Raw genomic sequence first — 21758 nt, 5'->3', positions numbered from 1 at the left:
CTTGTAGGCAACATATAGATGAGTCTTGCTTTTTTATCCATTCTGTCACCCTAGGTCTTCTAATTGAGGCATTTAGTCCACTACATTCAAAGTAATTATTGATAGGTATTATACTTATTGGTTTGATTTGTGGTTACCATTCAGTTTATATATAACATTTTATGTATACATCAGTCTATATTAAGTTGATGGTCACTTAAGTTTGAACCCATTCTTTACTTTTCTCTCCTCCATGTTTTAGATATATGATGTCATACTTTACATCCTTTTGTTTTGTGATCCCTTGACTGATTTTTTTAAAGTGTATTTATTTGAGGGAGAGAAAGAGGAAGAATAAGTGGGGGAGGGACAGAGAAGGAGGGAGAGAGAATCTCAAGCAGGCTCCACGTTGTCACGCAGAGCACAACATGGGGCTTGATCCCAAAACCATGAGATCATGATCTGTGCTGAAATCAAGAGTTGGACGCTTAACTGACCGAGCCACCCAGGCACCCCTCCTTGACTGAGTTTCATAGATATACTTAGTTTTGCTGCTTTTGTGCTTCCTACTTTCCTTACTCCTACTTATGGTCTTTCTTTTCCACTCAGAGTCCCCTTTAACATTTCCTGTAGGACTGGTTTAGTGGTGATGAATTCTTTTAATCTGTGTTTCTCTAATAAACTGTATCTCTCCTTATGCTCTGAATAATAGCCTTGCTGGATAGAATAGTCTTGGTTGCAATTTTTTTTCTTTCAGCATGCTGCCTATGTCATGCCATTCCTTTCTGGCCTGCAAAGTCTGCTGAAAAATCAGTTGATAGCCAGATAGGGTTTTCCTTGTATGTGACTGTTTTCTTTCTCTTTCTGCTTTTAAAATTCTCTCTTTATGATTACTTTTTGCCATTTTAATTATTATGTGTCTTGGTGTGGACCTCTTTGGGTTGATTCTGTTGGGGACACTGTTCTTCCTGGATCTGGATTTCTATTTCCTTCCCCAGGTTCAAGAAGTTTTCAGCTATTATTTTTTCAAATAAACTTTCTTTTCCATTTTTTCTCTCTTCTCCTTCTGGGGTCTCTATAATGTGACTGTTATTATACTTGATGGTGTCGCTGAGTTCTCAAAGTCTATTTTTATTTTGTATTGGTTTTTCCTCTCTCTCTTTTCAACTTGATTACTTTCCGTTATTCTATCTTCCAGATGACTGATTCATTCTTCTGCTTCCTCTAGTCTACTATTTTTTCAACCTAATGTATTTTTAATTTCATTTATTGTGTCCATGTCTGATTACTTCTTTTTTATGTTTTGTATCTCTTTATTGAGGGTCTCACTGATGTCCTCCACTCTTTTCTCAATTCCAATGAATATCTTTATAACCATTGCTTTCAATTTTCTATTAGGCATATTTCTTATCTCTATTTTGTTTAGCTCTCTTGCTATGATTTTTGTCATGTCCTTTCATTCAAGACATATTCCTATGTCTCCTCATTTTAACTCTCTGTGTCTGTTTCTATGTGTTAGGAAAGTCAGCTACATCTCCTGCTCTTAAAAGTCGTGGCCTTATGAAGAAGAGTTCCTGTAGTGTCCTACAGTGCAATGTCCCCTTTGATTACAGCCTAGTGCTTTAATGGTGTCTCCTGTGTGTGTTGCATACACCCTACTGTTGTGGCTAGGCTGCTTTCTCCTTCAGTCACCTGCAAAGGCTTTCTTTGCTTTATGTGGGTAAGATTAGGTCCCTGTGTTATTAGTGGGCTGGTCGGTGGCCATCTTGGGCTTGAGATGAGTCAAACTAAACATTTGTCAGAGGTGCAGAAGCATGGAACTCCAGGGCACTCTCCCTATGTCATCCCCTGAGAGACTTTCATTGGTGGGTGGGGACTGCAGTCAGACCAGATTTTTCCCTCAGCCTATTGCTGAGACTTCATTCAGACTGAGGTGTATGATATCTTCTCTCTCTCCAGGGAAGGAGTTACTTTAGAGTCCTCCTGGCCTGTTAGGGTTGCTTGCACACTCCTAGGCTTTTGGCAGCTCTTTGTATGGGGTCTGGTTGAGGGCATATTGGAATTGGAAGAAGCAAGTCTACAGGAGAACACAGGGCTGGGAATGTGGTGTTAGCAAGGTGTGCATAGGTCTGCTGTGTGAGGGTAACTGGACCCACTTTAGAAGACATCCACCACAGGGCTGGAGGGGGTGAGTCAACAAGAGAGTGTGGGGATGGGGCCTGCAGTGCCATAATGAGAGAGGAACTGCAGTTATGTGGGAAAACTTCTCCCCAGGCCACCGGGTCGGAGGGGGCAGATCTGCAGAAGCATGTGGGAGTGGGACAGGCTGTGAGCAAGCTAGGTGGAGAGTGTTGGTGCTGTGCTAAGATTGTTCCCACAGGTGTCCCTGTATCTAGGCTGGTGGTTAGGGAGAGAAACAGTGCCTGCCAGCTCTTTTATTCTTAGGGAATTCTCCCAAAGATTCCTGCCCATCCAGCACATGCTCTGATATTAGTAAATAAATCCCCTTCCTCATATACCCCAGGCATTTTTCAAACTGCTGCTTTTATGTTGTATCTCTGCACAGCTGCCTGTTGTGCTATCTCTTTAAGCATAGGGACTCAGTTTCCTCTCACCCTCTGTATATCCCAGAGTCAAGCCCATTAATTTTTAAAGCTTCAGGTGTTAAGCCCTGATGATTGTAAGAACTCATGAAATTCATCTCCTCTGGCTTTCAAAGGCAAATGTTATAAGGATTTGTCTTCCCAGTGCTGGTCCACCTGCCTGGGGTGCCTGGGGTGAATGCCTATTTCTCTTTTCTCTCCATGCCTACAGCATCCCTCCCTCCTTCAGACAGTCTCAAGGGTGTGTTTACCTCCTGAGCATGTCTCTGTCCTTTCAAACTTCCTTGGTGTGGGCTCTTCTCTATATTTAGCTGTGGAGAATCTATGCTGCCAATCTTTGGGCACTTTTCTGTTTTATTTACACTAATGTCTGTGTTATTTAATTGTATCCATGGGACAAGGTGAGCTTAGGATCCTGCTGCTCTGCCATATTCCCTGGATGTCCATTACCTTTCCTTTTTGTTGATGGTTCTTTTTGCTGTGCAGAGGATTTTTGTTTAATGTAGTCCCACTTGTTTATTGTTACTTCTGTTGCCTTTCTTTCAGAGTCAAGTTCAAAATGTCATCATCAATACCAATATCAAGGAGATTACCACCTATGTTTTCTTCTAGAAGTTTTATGGCTTCAGGCCTTACATTTCAGTGTTTAGTCTATTTTGAGTTTATTTCTGTGTATGGTGTGATAAAGTAGTCCAGTTTCATTCTTTTGCATGTGGCTGTCCAGTTTTTCCCACCACCATATTAAGCAGACTCTTTTCCCCAGTGTATATTCTTGTCTCTTTTATCATATGTCAATTGACCATATAAATTTGAATTTATTTCTGTGTTCTCTATTCTGTTCTATTTATCTATGTGTCTGTCTTTGTGCCAATACCATGCTGTTTTGATTACTAGAGCTTTGTAATATAGTTTGAAATTAAGGAGCATGATAGCAATGCTTTGTCCTTTCTCAAGGTAGCTTTCGCTATCTGGAATATTTTGTGGTTCCATAGAAATTTTAGGGCTCTTTGCTCTTGTTCTGTGAAAAATACTACTGGTATTTTGGTAGGAGTTGCATTGAGTCCATAGATTGCTTTGAGCAGTATGGACATTTTAACAATGTTAATTATGCCAATCCATGAGTATGGTACACCTTTTCCTTTATTTGTGTCATCTCAGTTCTTTTCATCAGTGTCATAGTTTTCAGGGTATAGGTGTTTCACCTTCCTTGATTTAAGTTATCCCTTGGTATTTTATTATTTTTGATGCAGTCCTAAATGGGATTGTTTTCTTATTTTTTCTTTCTGATAGTTCATTATTAGTGTATAAAAACACAACAGATTTTTGTATATTGATTTTGTATCCTGCATACTTACTGAATTCATTTATTCTAACACTTTTTTGGTGGAGTTGTTAGGATTTTCTATATGTAATGTCATCTGCAAATAATGAAAGTTTTATTTCTTCCTTTATGATTTAGATATCTTTTATTTCTTTTTTTTTTTCCCTAATTGTTCAGGCTAAGACTTCCAATACTTTGTTAAACAAAAGTGGCAAGAGTAGACATCCTTGTTTTGTTCTTGATATTAAAGAAAAAGCTTTCAGCTCTTCATCATTAAGTATACAGTTAGCTGTGGGTCATATATAATCTTTATTATGTTGAGGTACATTCCCCTCTATACCTGTTTTGTTGAGAATTTTTATCACAGGTGTTTGTTGAATTTTGTCAAGTGCTTCTTCTGCATCTATTGAGATGATCATGTGATTTTTGTTCTTCATTTTGTTAATGTGGTGTATTACAGAGTTTAATTTGTAATGTTGAACAATTCTTGCATCCCTGGAATAAATCCCACTTGATTATGGTGTATGGTCCTTTTAATCCATTGTTGAATTAGCTTTGCTAAAATTGTGGAGGATCTTACATGTATGTTCATCAGGGATATTGGCCTATAATTTTTTTTTCTTGTGGTGTCCATGTCTGGTTTTCATATCAGGATAAAATGCTGGCTTCATAAAATAAATTTGGAAGTGTTCTTCCTTCTTCTATTTTTTAGAAAAGTTTGAGAAAGATTAGTATTAATTTTTCTTTAAATGTGTGATAACATTCACCAGTGAAGGCATCTGGTCCTAAACTTTTGTTTGTTAAGAGGTGTTTGATTACTGATTGAATCTTCTCACCAGTAATTAATCTGTTCACATTTTCTCTTTCTTCATCATTCAGTCTTGGCAGAATGTATGTTTCTAAAAATTTATCCATTTCTTCTAGGTTGTCAAGCACAAATTTCTTGAAGACAGAATGCCCCCAGGTTTTTTTGTTTGAAAACTGAAAGACATTGAAGTGATTATGCTAGATCATCCTATTGGGGAATGGAGTGAGAGCTGAGTAACTTTAAGAAGAGATATTGAAGTAGTCAGAGAATCAAAGACATAGAATTCTCTTCAATTAAAAATGAATGAAGGTCTTGATATGTTTTGAGAGACACTGTGACAAGGGTCCCCAGTCTCTGAAAGCATCTCAGGGGATGGCCAAAACTCAGAGGGAAATTAGATATGGTCATATACAAATGCTGGACACCAGGCACAGAAATGCCTCACCTCTGAGAGAACAAGTGGAAAATAGGCACTCATTCTTTAGGTGGGCCCACCGGTTTGGACTCTGAAATATCACCATGATTCCCATAAGAGATGGGGCCCAGAGGCCTTTTCCCCATGTACCAGACCCCACACAAGCCCTCAGGATCCTTGTAGACTTCAGGATAAGCTGGAAATTGAATGTCTCACAACCTGCTAAGTGGGGACTCAAAGGCAGGCTTAATTTGCAATTTAGCTTAGAAAAACAAAGGGGAAAAATGGGGGGGAAAATCATCCCTTCTATCTCATGTCTCTCTTGAGTACTATCCAAAATTTTATAGTTAAAGGAAGTTAAAGGGAGATCTGTCTAGAGATTTATTTCATTTAAAGAAATAAGGTGTCTGCTATTTGACATAAGGACTGAGTAGAGGGTATATGGAAACTGGTGAATTTGGGAAAGGTTTTTGAAGCGACCAAGTAGAGTTGGATCCAGGACTTCTAGGAGATGCTAAAGGCCTAGTTGAGAATGGAAATTATGACTCTTTGGTGGTATTACTCAGACAAACGGTGTGTTGTCCAGCAGTGCCTAGCCATTCTGCTATGAGAGTAGAAAAAATGGATTGCTGAATTTCTCCAAAGTTGAGGTTTTGCTGAGAAGGCACAGCAGAAGAGTACACAAAGCAAATAAAGGTGTAGAAAAGAGCGTGTTTCTAATGACTCAGCTGTAAGTTGCAAACTGGCTTGGGAATGAAAATGGATAAGAGGGGCTCATAGCCTGGTGGGGATAAAAGCAGAAATTAAAAGCCTGGACTTTTGTTGATGTTTTTTGTTTGTTTTGTTTTGTTTAAGTGGAAGAGCAGTGTTTCAGTCACTGTTATCACAGTCCAGTGTGATAGAAACAACAGTCCTTTAAAAGCTTCTTCCAAAAGTGACTTAGGGGCTGGAAATGCTTCTATCTTGTATCTTTGCCATCCTGTGGATCTTTATATCCAACCAACAGAAGAAAAGAGAGAGAGTGTGTGTGCAGAACCCACCCGACCTTTAACTGTCTCAGATGGAGGTGGCATATTATGTCCATTCATATTTCCGTTGACAAGGACTCAATTTCAACCTAAATACAAGGGAAAGGTAACTTTGTCCCAAGAAAGAGAAAATTGTGTTACAAACATATATTAACTCAGCCACAGCAGTGAGAGTGAGGACAGAAAGATTTCTAAAATGAAGCAAGTCCGCTCAGTAAAAAAGTACCCCAGAATGTTTTGAAGCTATTAAAAGAATAATGTTTGAGGAACTAAGGGCTAAATGGTTGGATAGGTAGTTGTAAGAGATGCTATAGTGTGCCACCTAGATTCCCCTAGCTGCTGATAGATAGCTCTCAGCTGTAGACTGTCTTTGGAATTTCCTTGGCTGGAGAGAGTCAGCCTCCCAAGGCTGTGCTGCCCTCTTGGGGAATCTCACATCTGGTGACAGTTAACAGTTAAATAGAAGCCTGGCTCCCTTGCCTCAAGTTAGGACGACCCTAAAAGCCACTCTAGTATCAGAGTTGCCTGTGGGGTTGAAGAGGTCTTCATCGAGACTGCATCAGAACCAAGCTTCTTCCCCTGCCCAGTGGTGACACCAACAGCAATCCCCATAAACCTCTCTGCTAATCTGCATCTCCGAATCTGCTTCCTGGGAAACCTAGGTTGTAACAGAAGTCAGTCCTGCCTATAAAGTTTGCAAGGTCCAGGACAAAATGAAACTTGTTCAAAACTTAAGAGCTTTAAGGTAGCAGTAGCAGATCATTTAACCAAGTGTTGGGCCCTTCTAAGTGTGGAGCTCTATATAACAACACAGGCTGAACATCCATGAAGCTGGTCGTACAATGGTCTAAATACTGTTTGAGTATTAGGGATCCCAAGGTCCCTAGGTAGGTCCCAAGATGTTGAATAAATAAGAGGAAGAGGTAAGGAGGTCAGATCATTGACAGAAAGGGGACTATGAAGGCTTTTTAGATGCCTAAGCTTCACAAATGTAGAATTGCCAAAGACTGGAAGCAGTGGACAGCCAGAAGAGTGTCAGCCTTACTCATGACCCTTTGGAACATGAGATCTGGAAAAATAAATTGTTGCATAGAAAGCAGTTTCCTCCATCAAGAATCAAATTCTAGTTAAGGCAATGAATAGTTGAGTGAGTTAGGTGCCTTTTTAAAAAAATGTATAGACCTTACCTCAGAAGATAACTGGCTAAAACATGGTTAATTTTGTTCAACTACATGGTGTCTGTTTTCTACAGATTCCTCTGTAATAATTGCAATGTACCTCCTCAACCCCCCGACAAAGCTTTGACACTTGGGACTATGAGATTCTCTCCTCTGATAGACCTTGGCCCATTCATCTTATAAACTACTCTTGTACTAAAGACCCATTAATTTTTCTTAATAAAAAAAAGGGGGCTTCATCTTAATTACAGGATTATATTTAAGATGGTAAATTTTTAATTGTAGGAGAGATTTTGGAGATAAGTGTTTTATTTTCTCTTGAGGATATGCTTGCTCCAGTCTCATCTGTTGCTTACTTTTTTAGTAAATGTACAATATATTGAAATTGCAGTTTCCAAGGAATACTAATTATGGAAACAGTCTGTATAATACTAGAGTGTTGCTTCTCTGTATGTCTTTCATTTCAATTACAAAATTGGTACCCCCTTTAATACCTTTTCTTGGCCCAGACCCCCAGAACCTTTGTGAGAGGGATTAGGTAAGCAGCAAGCATGATTTTCCCTCCTTTTGAAAATCAGAAAGGTGACCAATAACTAAATAAGTTGTCCAAGAACAATAATGACAGGAACTGTTGCAGTGCTCAGAATCTCAGATTTATAATTCTCTTAGCTAACATTTGCAGTGTCTGCCTGGTAAATTTTTCCATTTTCTGCCACCAGAGGAGACAGGAAACAATTGACCTTACTTCTTCCAAAAGAAAAGATCTACTTGTTAATATGCTACCTAAAATGCATGCAAGTTTTTTTAAGAACTGACATCATCAGTGAGATTAATGCACAGCAGTATATGAATCCCTATTAACTGCACTCTTGCTAAGCCTGGAGTTAGTTGCTATTTACTTTGGGACAGACTGACATTATGTACCCTTCATAGCATGCACTCAGGATGCAATACCAAATAGATAATATTTCTGCAAAAAGCATTGCAATTGACTGAATGTGACCCCTAGAATTCATATGTTGAAATCCTAAACACAATGTGATGATCCTTGGAGGTAGGGCCTTTGGGACATGAGTAGGTCATGAGGACAGAGCCCTGATAAATGAGATTAGGCCCCTTCTAAAAGAGGCCCCAGAGAGCTACTTTGTTCCTTCTGCCATGTGAGGACACAATGAGAGGACAGCTCTATATGAACCAGGAAGCAGGTCCTCACTAGATTTGAATCTGCCAGCACCTTAATCTTGGACTTAGAGCCTCCAGATCTATGAGAAACTAGAAGAAAAATGTTGCCGTTCATAAGCTACCCAGTCTATGGCACTTTTGTTATAGTAGCCTGAACAGACTAAGACAATGATCAACCTGAATATAACAATAAAGAAGCATTCAGACAAATCCTAATAGAGAGACATCATACAAAGCAACTCACCTGGACTTTCAAAAATGTCAGTGTCATGAAAGAGATAAAAAAGGGGTGGGAGACTGCTTTAGATAAAAGGAGACTGGAGAGGCATGGCAAGTATAAGCAATCCATAATCCTTGATTACATCTTCAGTTAAGAGAGATACTGATAAAGGGCGTGGTTGGGATGGGGGTGCCTGGGTGGCTCAGTCAGTTAAACATCCAGCTCTTGACTTTGTCTCAGGTCATGATCTCACGGTTCATGGGTTTAAGCCCGACATTGAGCTCTGCATTGATGGTGTAGTGCCTGCTTGGGATTCTCTCTCTCTCTCCCTCCCTCTCTCTGCCCCTCCCATGCTGGCTCTCTCTCTCTCTCTCTCTCAAAATAAGTAAATAAACAAAAAAAAAAAAGAACATAGTTGGTACAACTAGTGAAGTTTGAATATGGGCCATATGTTACATAACAGCATCATATTAATGATAAATTATCTGAGTGTGGGTTTGAATAAGGATTATATAGAATTTCCTTCTTATAAGATATGGACCAAAGTGTTTAAGGGTAAAGTATCATGATGTCTGCAACAAAGTCAAGTGGTATGGTAAAATTGTTTGTTTGTTTGTTTGTTTGTTTGTTTGTTTGTGTTTATTTACAACACACACATAGAAAGAGAAAGAAAAAAGGCAAATTTGTCATACTTCTAACACAGGCAAATCCAGCTGAAAGGTATGAGTGCTCACTGTACTGTTCTTGAAACTTTTAAGTTTGAAGTTTAAAATACATGCTTGAAAAAGTGCTAATTTGATAGATCAACATGATGCTGTTGAAATTTGTATTTTGATTACTAGTGAGGATGACTATTTTTTGATATTTTTCTTGGCAATTGGTATTTATTCCTCAAGCATCTTTCCATTTAAAGACCTTCATTAATTCATTTAAAAAATATTTGTTGAGAACCTACCACAAGCCAAGAGCTGTTCTAAGCACTGGGGTCACACTGTGGTGAAAAAAAAAAACAAAACAGTGATCCTCTTCTTAGAGAGCTTGCATTCTAGTAGAGGCAGGCAGCACATAAATTAAAATAATAATATTAATTTGATTTTCAACAGGTATGTGTTCAGTGCCTATCTGTGCCGGGTACTGGGGATATAATGGTTAATAAAAGAGTATTCCTACCTTGTTGGGGCTCACATTCTATTAGGAGAAACATAATAGATATTTTAAAAGTCCAATCCCAGTTCTGGGTACATATCTAAAAGAATTCAAAGACGGATCCTAAAGAGATATTTACACATTCATGTACATTGGGGCATTATTCACATCAGCCAAGAAGTAGAAATAATCCAAATGCCAATTGACAGATGAATGAATAAAACGTGTGTGTGTGTGTGTGTGTGTGTGTGTGTGTGTGTACATAGAACAGGAGATTATGTAGCCTTAAAAGAAAAAGAAGGAAGTCCTATCATATGTAACAATACACATGCACCTCAAAGATATTATGCCAAGCATAATAATCCAATAACAAAGGACAATGCTGTATAATTTCATTCATACAAAGTATCTAAAGTAGTCAAAATCATAAAAAAAAAAAAAAAAGGCAAGTAGAAATGTGGTTGCCAAGGGCTGGGGGGGAGGGGAAGTTAATGTTTAATGAGGATATTTTTAGTTTTGCAAGATGAAAGAGTTCTAAAGAAACTTTCTGTTTATCTGTGTCTGTTGTGCAACAATGTGAATATATTTAGCACTACTGAACTGTATGCTTGAAAATGGTTAAGATGGTAAAAAAAAAAATACAAACGTAAGAATATCAGATGGGAATAAGTGTTACAGAGGAAAATAAAACAAGTAGAGAGAGCTAGGAAGCACCCACTGGCACGGTGGATGGAAGTAAGGGCTCCAGAGGATAGGGTGCTGAGGAAAGGATTTGCTAGATTTCAGGTGGTCAGGGAAGCCTCACCAATAAAGTGACTTTTGAGTGACATTTAATCCACATGGAGAATGACAGAAGAGTGTTCTAAATAGAGGGAACAGCAAATACAAGGCCCTGAGGTATATAGGTCATGTCTGGTATATTCTAGAAAGATCAAGGAAGTCAGCATGGCTGGAACAAAGTGAGTGCCAGGGCAAGGGATCGGTGATGAGGTAGAAAAGGCTTAGGGGGAGAGAAGGGCACAGACGAGGTAAAACCTGGAAGCCATTGTTAAAAATGCATTGTTAATGCATTGGCTTTATCTAAGTGACATGGAGAAAACCATGAGCAAGGTAGAAACAGGCAGAACAGTCTGGAAGCTATTGAGATAATCCAGGAAAGAAATAGTGGTAGGGATAGTTGAGAAAGGGTTGGATTTAGGATATATTTTAAAAGAAGGACCACAAAATATCCTGACAGACTAGATGGGAAGGGACAAAGAAAGAGTCAAGAGTGATGCTGAGTTGGATGGAGTGGCCTTTACCAGTATGGGGGATGGGGAACCAAATTTCATGTTTGAACCTGTCAGTGTTGAGATGACTCCTAGGCATCCATGAGTAGGTGCTGAGGAGGCAGCTGGATATGTAAGTCATGGCTTCACTGTGTGGAGGATACTATTATCTTCCCACACACAGTCAGTCCTTTCTGGTCTCAGGTGACCTATGCTGCACTCAGTATCAAACTTCGGTGTGATTTGCTTAGATCTGTCCTTAAAACTTCACTGTATCTCAAATCTTGTCACCTCACTTGAAAAGTAAAAGCCCACCCATATAAATATAACTTAAATCCCAACTCTTAGTCAAAACTATAATCCAAGATTAAATACTGGTAAAATCTAAGAAGTCAGATCAGTGAGAATGTATTTGGCTGAGCTACCAGGGCTACAAGGAGCTGGCTCAGACCCTTGCATGTTGCAGGAAATCATTTGCACAGAACACATCAAGGAAACTGGAAGTTTATACTAATATCAAACGTTGATGTGTGTACAGCAGAATTCAAAAATCAAGTTTCCTCCAAAATAGTTCAGATTGGCTCCTTTGTCCAGTCCTCTTCCAGAGGTACTCTCTAGAAACCGAACGAAGAAGGAGAGGTCACAAGTGAAAGATTGAATCCCCTCTAGTGCCGGAAAATGTAGCCAAAAGAAATGCAACAGCTTCGTACAGGTTCTCTTTTCTTATAAATACAATTTCCTGTGTATTCTAAAGAATGTATACTAACATTTACATGCATCATGTTATACTCTTGCTTGTTTTTGCTGCTTACTTCTATATAAATAGAAAATATATATTTGAAAAAAAAAGTCTAGTTTCCTCTCCAGCTTTTATATCACTTCCTCATAAAGCATGTCCAATTCCCACATTGTCTCTCCTCTAGAGAGACCATGCCAAGAGGAAAACAGATTGAGTCATTACAAAATCCTTTATTTCAATGTCTAGCTAATAGTAAAATAATTCCAAGTTAGCTGATAGCTGTCCTGGCACATTTGTTGTTTTGGTTTTTTTTAAGTTTATTTATTTATTTTGAAAGATACAGGGAGCAAGAACAAGCAAGGAAGGGGCAGAGAGTGAGAGAATCCCAGGCAGGCTCCACACTGTCAGCACAGAGCCAGAAACGGGGCTCCATCTCACAGATCATGACCTGTGCCAAAATCCAGATCAGATGCTTAACTGACTGAGCCACCCAGCCGCCCCATGTCCTGGCACATTTGAAGAGCTTCCTTCAATGATATAAATTAGACATTTAAGAAACTATATCTTACTGTAAGAAATTGATTGGGTAAGTCAAAATAGGCTAATTTCTGCGACAGCCCCCAGTATCTCAGCAGCTTAACACAATAAAGATGCACTTCCTCATACACACCCAGTACCAGTGCAGGTGTCCCCAGGTATCTTGCTTTCCTGGGTGGTTCTACTCCAAGCGGTGACTGAACGATCCAGATTTATTTCATGTGTTTGTTCCACCGTCTCACAGTCCTTAATTTTCAGACGTATGAACAGGGAGAAATAGGGTAGAAGATGGGCGGGTCTAGAAGTGGCAGAAATCATCTGCACCTACTTTGTTTTAACCAGAACTCAGACACGTGCCCACAAGTAATTAGCAGGAAGGGAGTAAATATAGTCTCCTATGTACACAAAAGGAAAAGAAAATGATTTGGTGAAAAAATAGTGTTGACTATGCAATAAACTCCTATGAGGTCTTTAATATATTTTCATTTAACATCTCACTTGAGCCCAAAGCAGATACTTGATAAGTCTGCCCTTTTTCTTCAGAATCATGAAGACATGCAAGCCACCATAAAATGCCTAACTTTCTCTTTTGAATTTCACAGAAAACAAGAAAACATTTTGTCTCCTACTGGGAACTTCCTTCCATTTGTAGCGCCTTCAACTTTAGCCTTAGAACCCAGCTCATTACAAAATGCCTGGAACCCAAAATACTAGTGCCTTAAAGGAATTCCAGTGAGAGCATTTTGTGAGAGTATATCCTGCCTGAGATCTAGAATATCAGGTTTCTCACATGACCCTGATACAAGGCCAAAAGAAACAAGTGGTTAACACAGAGCCAGATGGAGACCCATGGGCACTGTGGGAACCCCTTCAGATCAATTTATTTTTTCAAATCCATTTACACTGAAATGTTTCACAACCCCCAAATTTTAGAGAATAACATAATGAACTTCTGTGTATCCTAATATTGCCAGCTTTAACTTTGGTCATATAATGAATAGAAAACAACATCTCTGTGGTTTTAGTTAACATTTATTTAATGACCAGTGAAGTTGAGCATCTTTTCATGTGTTTACTTTGCTGTTTGGGTTCCCTGTGTTTGGATGTAACAATTCAATATCCTTTCTCCATACTTCGATCAGGCCTACATATTTTTTCATATTCATTGATCGTCATACTGAAGTGACGCTAAAAGCTTCATGGAGAGCAGGTGGCCTTTCTCTTATTATCTCTAACAATTTCACTCTGGCCCCAAACTAATACCTCAGTCAGCAAAATAAAATCCTGCATCCAACCAGGGCCACCCTTCGGAAAGGCAGCCTGGCAATTCCAAGTGTGCATTTCTACCGGAGAATGCAGCATCAACATATTTTTTCCAACCGCATACAGAACCCTCCCTAGGAAGAATTCTGATGATATCATTTTCTCCATCTCATTATATCTTACAGGAAATTTTAATGCACCAGTAGTATTTCGATATTTATTATAAGCTGGCCGGCCTTATAATAAATTAGTCAAAACTAATCCCAGCTTGGGTTACTGTAATCCAAGTTTGTGTCAGGAAGCACAAAAAATAGTGCAAGAAACCAGACAATATGTGGACAAAGAAGTGGTGCCACAGGCTGCCAGTTACTGTTGTGCTGCCTGGTAAGTTTGTTTAAAAGGGGGCTACTGTTGGGGCACCTGGGTGGCTCAGTCAGTTGAGCGTCACTCTTGGTTTCAGCTCAGGTCATGATCTCCCTGTTTGCGGGTTCGAGCCCCACATGGGGCTCCGTGCTGACAGCACAGATTGGGATTCTCTCTCTCTCTCTCTCTCTCTCTCTCTGTCCCTCCCCTGCTTGCTCTCTCTGTCTCTCTGTCTCAAAATAAGTAAATAAACTTTAAAAGTAAAAAAAATAAAAGGGGACTACTGTTTGCGAAAGTGTTAGTAAAACCTAAGTAGAAGGATCCCTTTCTCCAACGTGCTTTAAGAAAATATGCATAAACACTTACATTTTATTCTAAGCAAACATGCATCGACAACTTATATTTTATTAACACTATCAGAAGCCCTGGAAACCCAGATTTCTGCACCTAAAAATGCAGAAAAGGTAGGTAGCGCAGAATGCTTAATAAAGTAGTTGCCTTGTCAAAGCCTCCTTTTATTCTTTTTTCATATGCACAGACACCCATTTTATATTTGCTTTTCAACACGAGCAGATAATACTGTAACATATTTGCCTTCAGGCCCACTAACCTGCCTAATGAGACAGACGTCTACTTGGCAGATCATTGAAGGTCACACCAGCTTAGCCATATTCCAAGAATCCTGTTTTTACAAGGACAAGCTTCACTCTTGACAGGAAAAGATTTAAGAAGATGCATAGCAGGGTCAGAAGAAAAACTTTTTTTCTACAGATACCACTCCAATTTAGTTCCTTAAATCAGTACAACAAAACACACCCTCTTACCCCAATCCAGTTACCTTCAATGGTGTCTTTGGAAAGAGCGGAGGAACACGGAGGAAGTCAGTGCTCTTATTGCTCATTTGTGTGCAGCACTGTTTCTTGATAAGGAGAGATGAGAAAGCAGTTTCTCTTAGAGGAGGTTTAAGATCAAAAAGCTCTATTTAGATGTGAAGGATATCAAGGTGTAGAAGAGAGGAGAAGTTTTCCTCAATGCTTTTAGGGTCTCCGGCTGGGTCTAAAAATTAAACTGTCAAGGACAGATTACCAGGACAAAAGCATACACACTTATTTAATATAAGTTTCACATGATGCAGAAGGCTTCATGAGGAAATGAAGACACAAAGAAACAGACCTGTTTTATGTTAGGTTTGATGAAATAGGAAGAATATGATAGGTTAAGGAGTATGAGCTAAGAGTAGTAAGAGGGGGAAACTTAGCAGTGCCTGTTCATTCAGATTCTTCTTGGCATCCCTTCATCTTCAGAGGTGAAAAGCTCCTTTCCTCTGGGTGTAGGGAGGGCACTTCTCACATGAGGGTTTTATGATCTGATTCAGGTCAGAGTGACCTTCCTGTTTCTGCCATTTTCTCAAATTCCTTCAGCTTAAAATGTTTCATATTCCAAGGTGCCATATTTTGACGTAGTGTGTCCCAAGCTCCATCAGATGAAACCATATAATTTGAACTAACATGCAAGCCACCAAGCTGCTGATGCACCTCTGAGACTTCTCAAGATCTTCCTAAGATTGGGTTTCTTTCTTCAAAGTACTATGTCCACAGCATCATCCTCTGTCCACTGAGCAATGACTATTTGGACTCAATCAGGGGGAGCCCTGGAAATTCTGACCTAGGGCCGCAGTCATCCTGGGCTTGTGAGGAGTCTATCATAATGGTGTAATTGTCCCCTGCTTGCCCATGACATTCAGTGCTTGACCAACTCAGACTTGTCAACAACGACCAACCAAAAGTGAACTTTCATTGGAAGAAAAAAGTAGAATTTGATTGAAATCAGAATAGAGACAAGGCTGCTTATTTATGGTGGACTTGGAAATGCTAATCAATAAAATTATTTTTTGAAAAAGCCCACAAACCTATATAAGCAGCAAAGCAACATTATTGCAGGTAATATAGTTATTACCTGAAAACACAAGAAACACAAGAAAAGCTACTGAAAGATTATTGGGAATAAAAAAAGAGGGTTCAGTAATACAGATAAAATATAAATATACAAAAAAATAAAAATCTTGACTTTGGACAAACAACGATGAATTAGAAAATGCAAAGAAACTATTCACAACAACTACACAAGATAAAATCTATGAATAAATTGAGTGAGAAGTTGTAACACATGGTTTAAAACTATCAAAAGAGTTGAGTGGATGGAGACACCCACAAAACTGAATAATTGGAAAATTTCAGTTTCACCAAGTTAATTTACAAAATGGATACAATCTCTATAAAAATTCCAGCGGAATTTTGGGAGTTGGAAGAGATTGTTAATAAAGCTATTCTTGAATTCCCTTGAAATAATAAACTTGCAGAAAAGGCAGCTATTTCTGAAAAAGGATAATAAAGTCAGGACTTTTCATACTGGATATTACAGTGTATAAAAATAAAATATAAAATAGCACAGTATTGGTACAGGTTTAGTTGGAGAGACAGTATTAAAACAGACCCAATTATATATGAAGATTAAATCTACAATACGAGTTGTAGCTTAAATCAGTGTTAAAAGATTTATTAACAATACTTATTTTTGGATAACTGCATAGCCATTTGGGGGAAAAAAATCAGTTGGAGTTTTGCTTTTTATCAGAATGAATTCCAGAGAGATTAGAGAATTAAAGTAGAAAGCAAGAAAGAAGTGTACAAAAGCAAAAAGCAAATAATAGTTTTTAAATCCTAAGAATAATTAAAATGCTTTCTAAATGTGTCAAAAGGCTGATGTTGACTTTAAAAAATTTTTAAATTGCAGAGTATTTTTAAAACTCTCAAAACACAAACACTTTCATAAAAGATAAAGAACAATCTGGAGTAAATGTTTGCAACAAGTATTTGGCAAAAGTTTAACATAGCAAGAACTTCACATATATCTGGGGATATGAGGATGTGAGAACAATAAGCAAAGGACACAAACAAGCAACTCAGGGAAGTGAAATACGAGTCACAAACAGATGTATAGCACAGTGATTGTGCGCAGAGCTCTGAAGACATACTGTCCCAACGTGCTTTGCCAATGTTTAACCATGTGACCTTGGGCAAGTTACTTGCCTCTTTGTGCCTCCATTTTCTCACATCTTTGTTCAGGTCAGATTTGCCCATGCTGGACTTTCTTAAATTAAGGTTCAGTTCTACAGAAGAAATAAAAGATTTTTGGTTAACATAATGCTTTTCAAACGTTCATTTCAGAGCATTTACTAACTTTGAAATACTTGACACAATCACATTTCTTACTTTAATCAGGTCCAATAGAGATGAAAGTGTTCAAAGGTAATCATTTGAGCAGTAACGGAAATAGAGTTCTTAAATTTCTTTTTGAGAATTTTGACGTGTGAACTGTTGGTGATTCTATGTTAGTAGTGCCAGAGCCATTTGATTTCACTTCTGCGTTTCTCTGTTCCTTGGGTACCAGTCAGAGTGTCATTCCCTGGTTGAGGGTGAGGGATGAATGCTAACAATACACTCCTCAGGAAGGAAGTAGCTTGTCAGAAGCCAATGAGAAGATCTTCAAGTTAAGCGAGCTTTCCTGCTGCTGGCTCAGACTTGGAGTTGGTAAGAACCCTTGGGGATTTATTCCATTCTCCCCAGATAATAGCGTCTGTTCCAGCATGGGCTTCAAAGTTCAAGAATATGGCCAGGAAGACCAGAAAAGATCTCTTCATTACCTTCCCTGCAACCTTCAGAAGAACTCTGACTCATTAACATCAACACATGAATTGGACTCTTAGCTGACAGTGGAGTGAGTGATAACTTCAGATATTTGACAATTCCCATCCCATACCTTCATGTACGTAAAATACCCTATTTAAACTCAACATGATACTTTTTGCATTCGTGCTATTCTATGACCCGGATGTTATGTCCATTCCGCAATATGTTGAAGCACGTGAAGAAAGATTTTTCCACACAAATTAAAGATGCCATAATAGTAGATGTCATTGATTAAGTGCTTTACCATTTGCCAGGCACTGTGTTGAATGTTCTATATACATGAGCCTGGTATTTAAAGAAAAGTTATATGTCTATAGTCTTCATATCAAATTACATGCCAAACCCAATCCTGCCAAACTGATAAGGAAATTCAATTTCAGTCATTAGTGAGGTACACTTCTTCTTCCCTGTGTGTGTGTGTGTGGGGGGGGGGGGGGGTCACCCAACAATGAGTACAGTTTATGTGACTTCCAGAAAATGGGGAACAGCTTCTCTGTTCTTTGGCCCATTTTTATTGCTGCTATTACAAACTCTAATAAAATTGCTCAAACCCTTTGGTCTTTTGTAAACAGGCAGCCCTCACATGTCTGTGCCAAGCCCGCTTGTGGGGACGGTTCACAGCTAGGAGTCTGAGTGTATGGGTCCAGCCTATGAGGAGGAGTGCCCTGGAAGGGCCTACCAAGTTCATGCCGCCTCCAGCCACAGCCACCACCGTGGACCTGGGCTCAGTTTCCTGCTCCTCTTGGGTCCCAAAGATCTAGAGGCCCTTCCCACCATGGGGAAAAAAATCTCTCTCCTTGCTACTTCTGCTTTCCCTTCCTAGTGTATTTCCCACAATGAGTTCAAGTTTACACACATAAAAAAGGCCAACAAAGTTTTCCTCAAATCTGTTAGGTTCCCTGCCTGGGCCTAAAAATAAACTGCTAAAGACAGATTAACCAGAGAAAAGCATATGCATACACTAAGTTTTACCTGACAGGGAACTTTTGTGGGGAAGTGACGTCCCAAAGAAACAGACCTGATTGTTTTATGCTAGGTTTGATGAAGAATGCATGGTTCTGAAGAAATATAAGAGATAAAGTGTAGTAACTGGTGGGAAACTTAGCAAGTCCTGTTTGTTCAGATTTTTCATGGCATCCCTTTGTCCTTGGAGATAACGATCTCCTTCTTTCTGGGAATAGGGAGGGTACTTCCCACAAGGGGGTTTTATGACCTGTTTAAGGGGGACAGGGTCAAGAGAGAACAGAGTGACCTTCTACCATTATTCCCAACTCCTTCAGCCTAAAATATTCAGTATGCAAAGGTGCCATATTTGGGGGCGGCATGTCCTGAGCCCCATCACCATAAAAAGAAATTGTCTTCATACCTATCCCACCCTCTCCACAGAAATAGAGGAATTTGATTGAAGCCACCTAGGAGAGGAAGAAGGATGGAGGGGGGAGGAGGAAGAAGGGAAGTAAATAAAACTGTAACAGTCCCATTCTTGCTGATTTCTATACAATAAGGAAAATGAAATATAAAATTAGTGTCACATATATTATCTCATTTAAATCTCATAATAACCCTGTGAGGTGGTACAATTTTTATTTTCACTTTACAAATGAGCAAACTGAGGTTTAAACAATTTAAGTATCCTGCTCAAGGACAGATAGCTAGTAAATGATGAACCCTAAATTAAAACAGATCCACTTGATTCTAGACCCCATATTATTAACTACCACAAATACAGCCTCTTTAACAGATATATTATATAATTCTTGGAATAAAACTTTGCTCCTAAAAACATGCTTGGCTCATAAAAGATGCTCAAAAAACACCAATTCGGCAATAAGTAAACAATGCCTTCTTAACACAATTTTATTTTTCCTAAAATGTCCTCAAAGATTCCCAAAAAGAGTGTACCCAAAAAATATTTTGTCAGAGAACAACCTGACAATATAAAGTTTATATAACACAACATTTCGTGGAATTTGAGCACCTTTGCAATCATCAACCAAGTGTGAAAAGATTGTCTGTAAATTCATTTTAGCTGCTAAGAGGAGTACAAAAAGGAATCATTTTCCAAAGGTCACTGCAAAGACCAGTCAGAATGGAAACAGAACTGAGTGCAAAGCTATATTTACCTGCACACTATACAATAAAGTGAGGATTTTGTTTATTCACAGAGAGAAAAAAGACATGAAGTGACTCCCTGCTAGTGGTAGCTCTTTCTTTTATTCCCCTTTTTGATTATTAAGGACTCATCTCTTGACAAGACTAAAACAAAACTTGATAATTTTATATATTAAAAAAAGGTAAAGGGGCCTCTGTCTGGGTCAATCAGTAGAGCATGCAACTCTTGGTCTTGGGGTTGTGAGTTCGAGCCACACATTAGAGGTAGAGTTTACATTAAAAAAAAAAATAAGTAATTATTTTTTAAAGTTAGAGACTAAAAAGAAAAGCAGACACTTGCTCTTTTAATTTTCTACTCATTTGTACTCTCTTGGGAGAAGGCCTGTAAATTATACAAGTTAATGCTGTTCATTAACTTTTCATAAATTGGTTTCCAGTCTGGGTGGGAAAATCCTTCTTCCTTGGCTCCGTGGAGACCTCTAGAGTTCCAGGTAGCACTGACAGCGTTCTCCATTTCAGTGCTTGCATCTGATTGGTCAGCAAAGACTGAAATTGTTAATGTAGATAATTTGCAAGGCATTTCCTACAAAGTTCTCAAAAAGATTCTCTGTACATATTCCAAGATTTGCTGTGTCAAACACATCAAATGTGTCAAACACATCCAGAAGATCAAATTGGTTCCTGCTGGTACCATGCAGCACTTATACCAAAGTGCCTGGAAACTTCTGTAGCACCTTTTTTATTTTAAACTTGCTTTCAGCATTCTCACAGATAGAGACCAAGTACAAAATGTTAGTCAACGTTCACTAGCTTTCAAGACTTCTCATGGGCCGTCTAAATTTATGTTAAGAAAGGAATTAGTAATAATCTACTCTTTGAGAAAGGATTTTTGGAGTTTTGTGCTGTTGCTGTTTGTTGTGTTGAAAACCGAGATTAGGAGAATTCACTCTAAATCTTTTCTTTTTTTATTCTGCCTTACTTTTTCTTTTATCCACTTGTTATCTTCTAACGTACTGTGTAATTTAGTTCTTTATTATACTTACTGTATATTGTCTCCCCTGCTAGAATGCAAGCTGCAATAGGGCAGTGATTTTTTTTTTCTTTCACCAATGCATCACTGGAGTCTGGGACTCTGCTTGCGGATTGTAGGTGGTCAATAAAGAGTCATTGAATGATTGGATAAGTGAATGCTTTGTGATTTGAATTAGATGATATATATAATGTATGTATGATACATTAACTGCCCAACATGTATCATAAGCCTTATATGATTCCATATCATAAAACCAGCTTATAGCCTGTTGAGATCATCTCAGAAATTAGAAGACTGGGGAAAGCAGTATCAGAAGTATAAAAATGAAATGTATATATTTGAAGACAAAGTCCCCATTGTTCACATATTAAGTGGAATCTTAATATCGAATTTAAGTAACAGCAAATTTGACTTAGGTAACTAAATTAATTTTAATGTGAATAAAACTAGGCATCCGTTGCTTTTGATAGTAAAAATCATCCTATGAAATAATTAATCAGTTGGTACTTTAAAGAAGATTTTAAGTTGTTCATTAAAATATTGTACTGGGACGCCTGGTTGGCTTGGTCAGTTGAGTGTCCGACTTCAGCTCAGGTCATGATTTCATAGTTCGTGAGCTTGAGCTCCCCATCAGGCTCCACACTGACAGCTCAGAGCCTAGGGCCTGCTTCCAGTTCTGTGCCTCTCTCTCTCTCTCTCTCTCTCTCTCTCTGTCTCTGCCCCTCTCCTGCTTGTGCTCTGTCTCTGTCTCTTTCTCTCTCAAAAATAAATAAATAAACATTAAATAAATAAATAAATAAATAAATAAATAAAT

The sequence above is a fragment of the Panthera onca genome, chromosome B1, assembly GCF_046562875.1.
Source record: "Panthera onca isolate mPanOnc1 chromosome B1, mPanOnc1 haplotype 2, whole genome shotgun sequence".
NCBI lineage: Eukaryota > Metazoa > Chordata > Mammalia > Carnivora > Felidae > Panthera > Panthera onca.
This window is presented reverse-complemented; position numbering follows the sequence as displayed.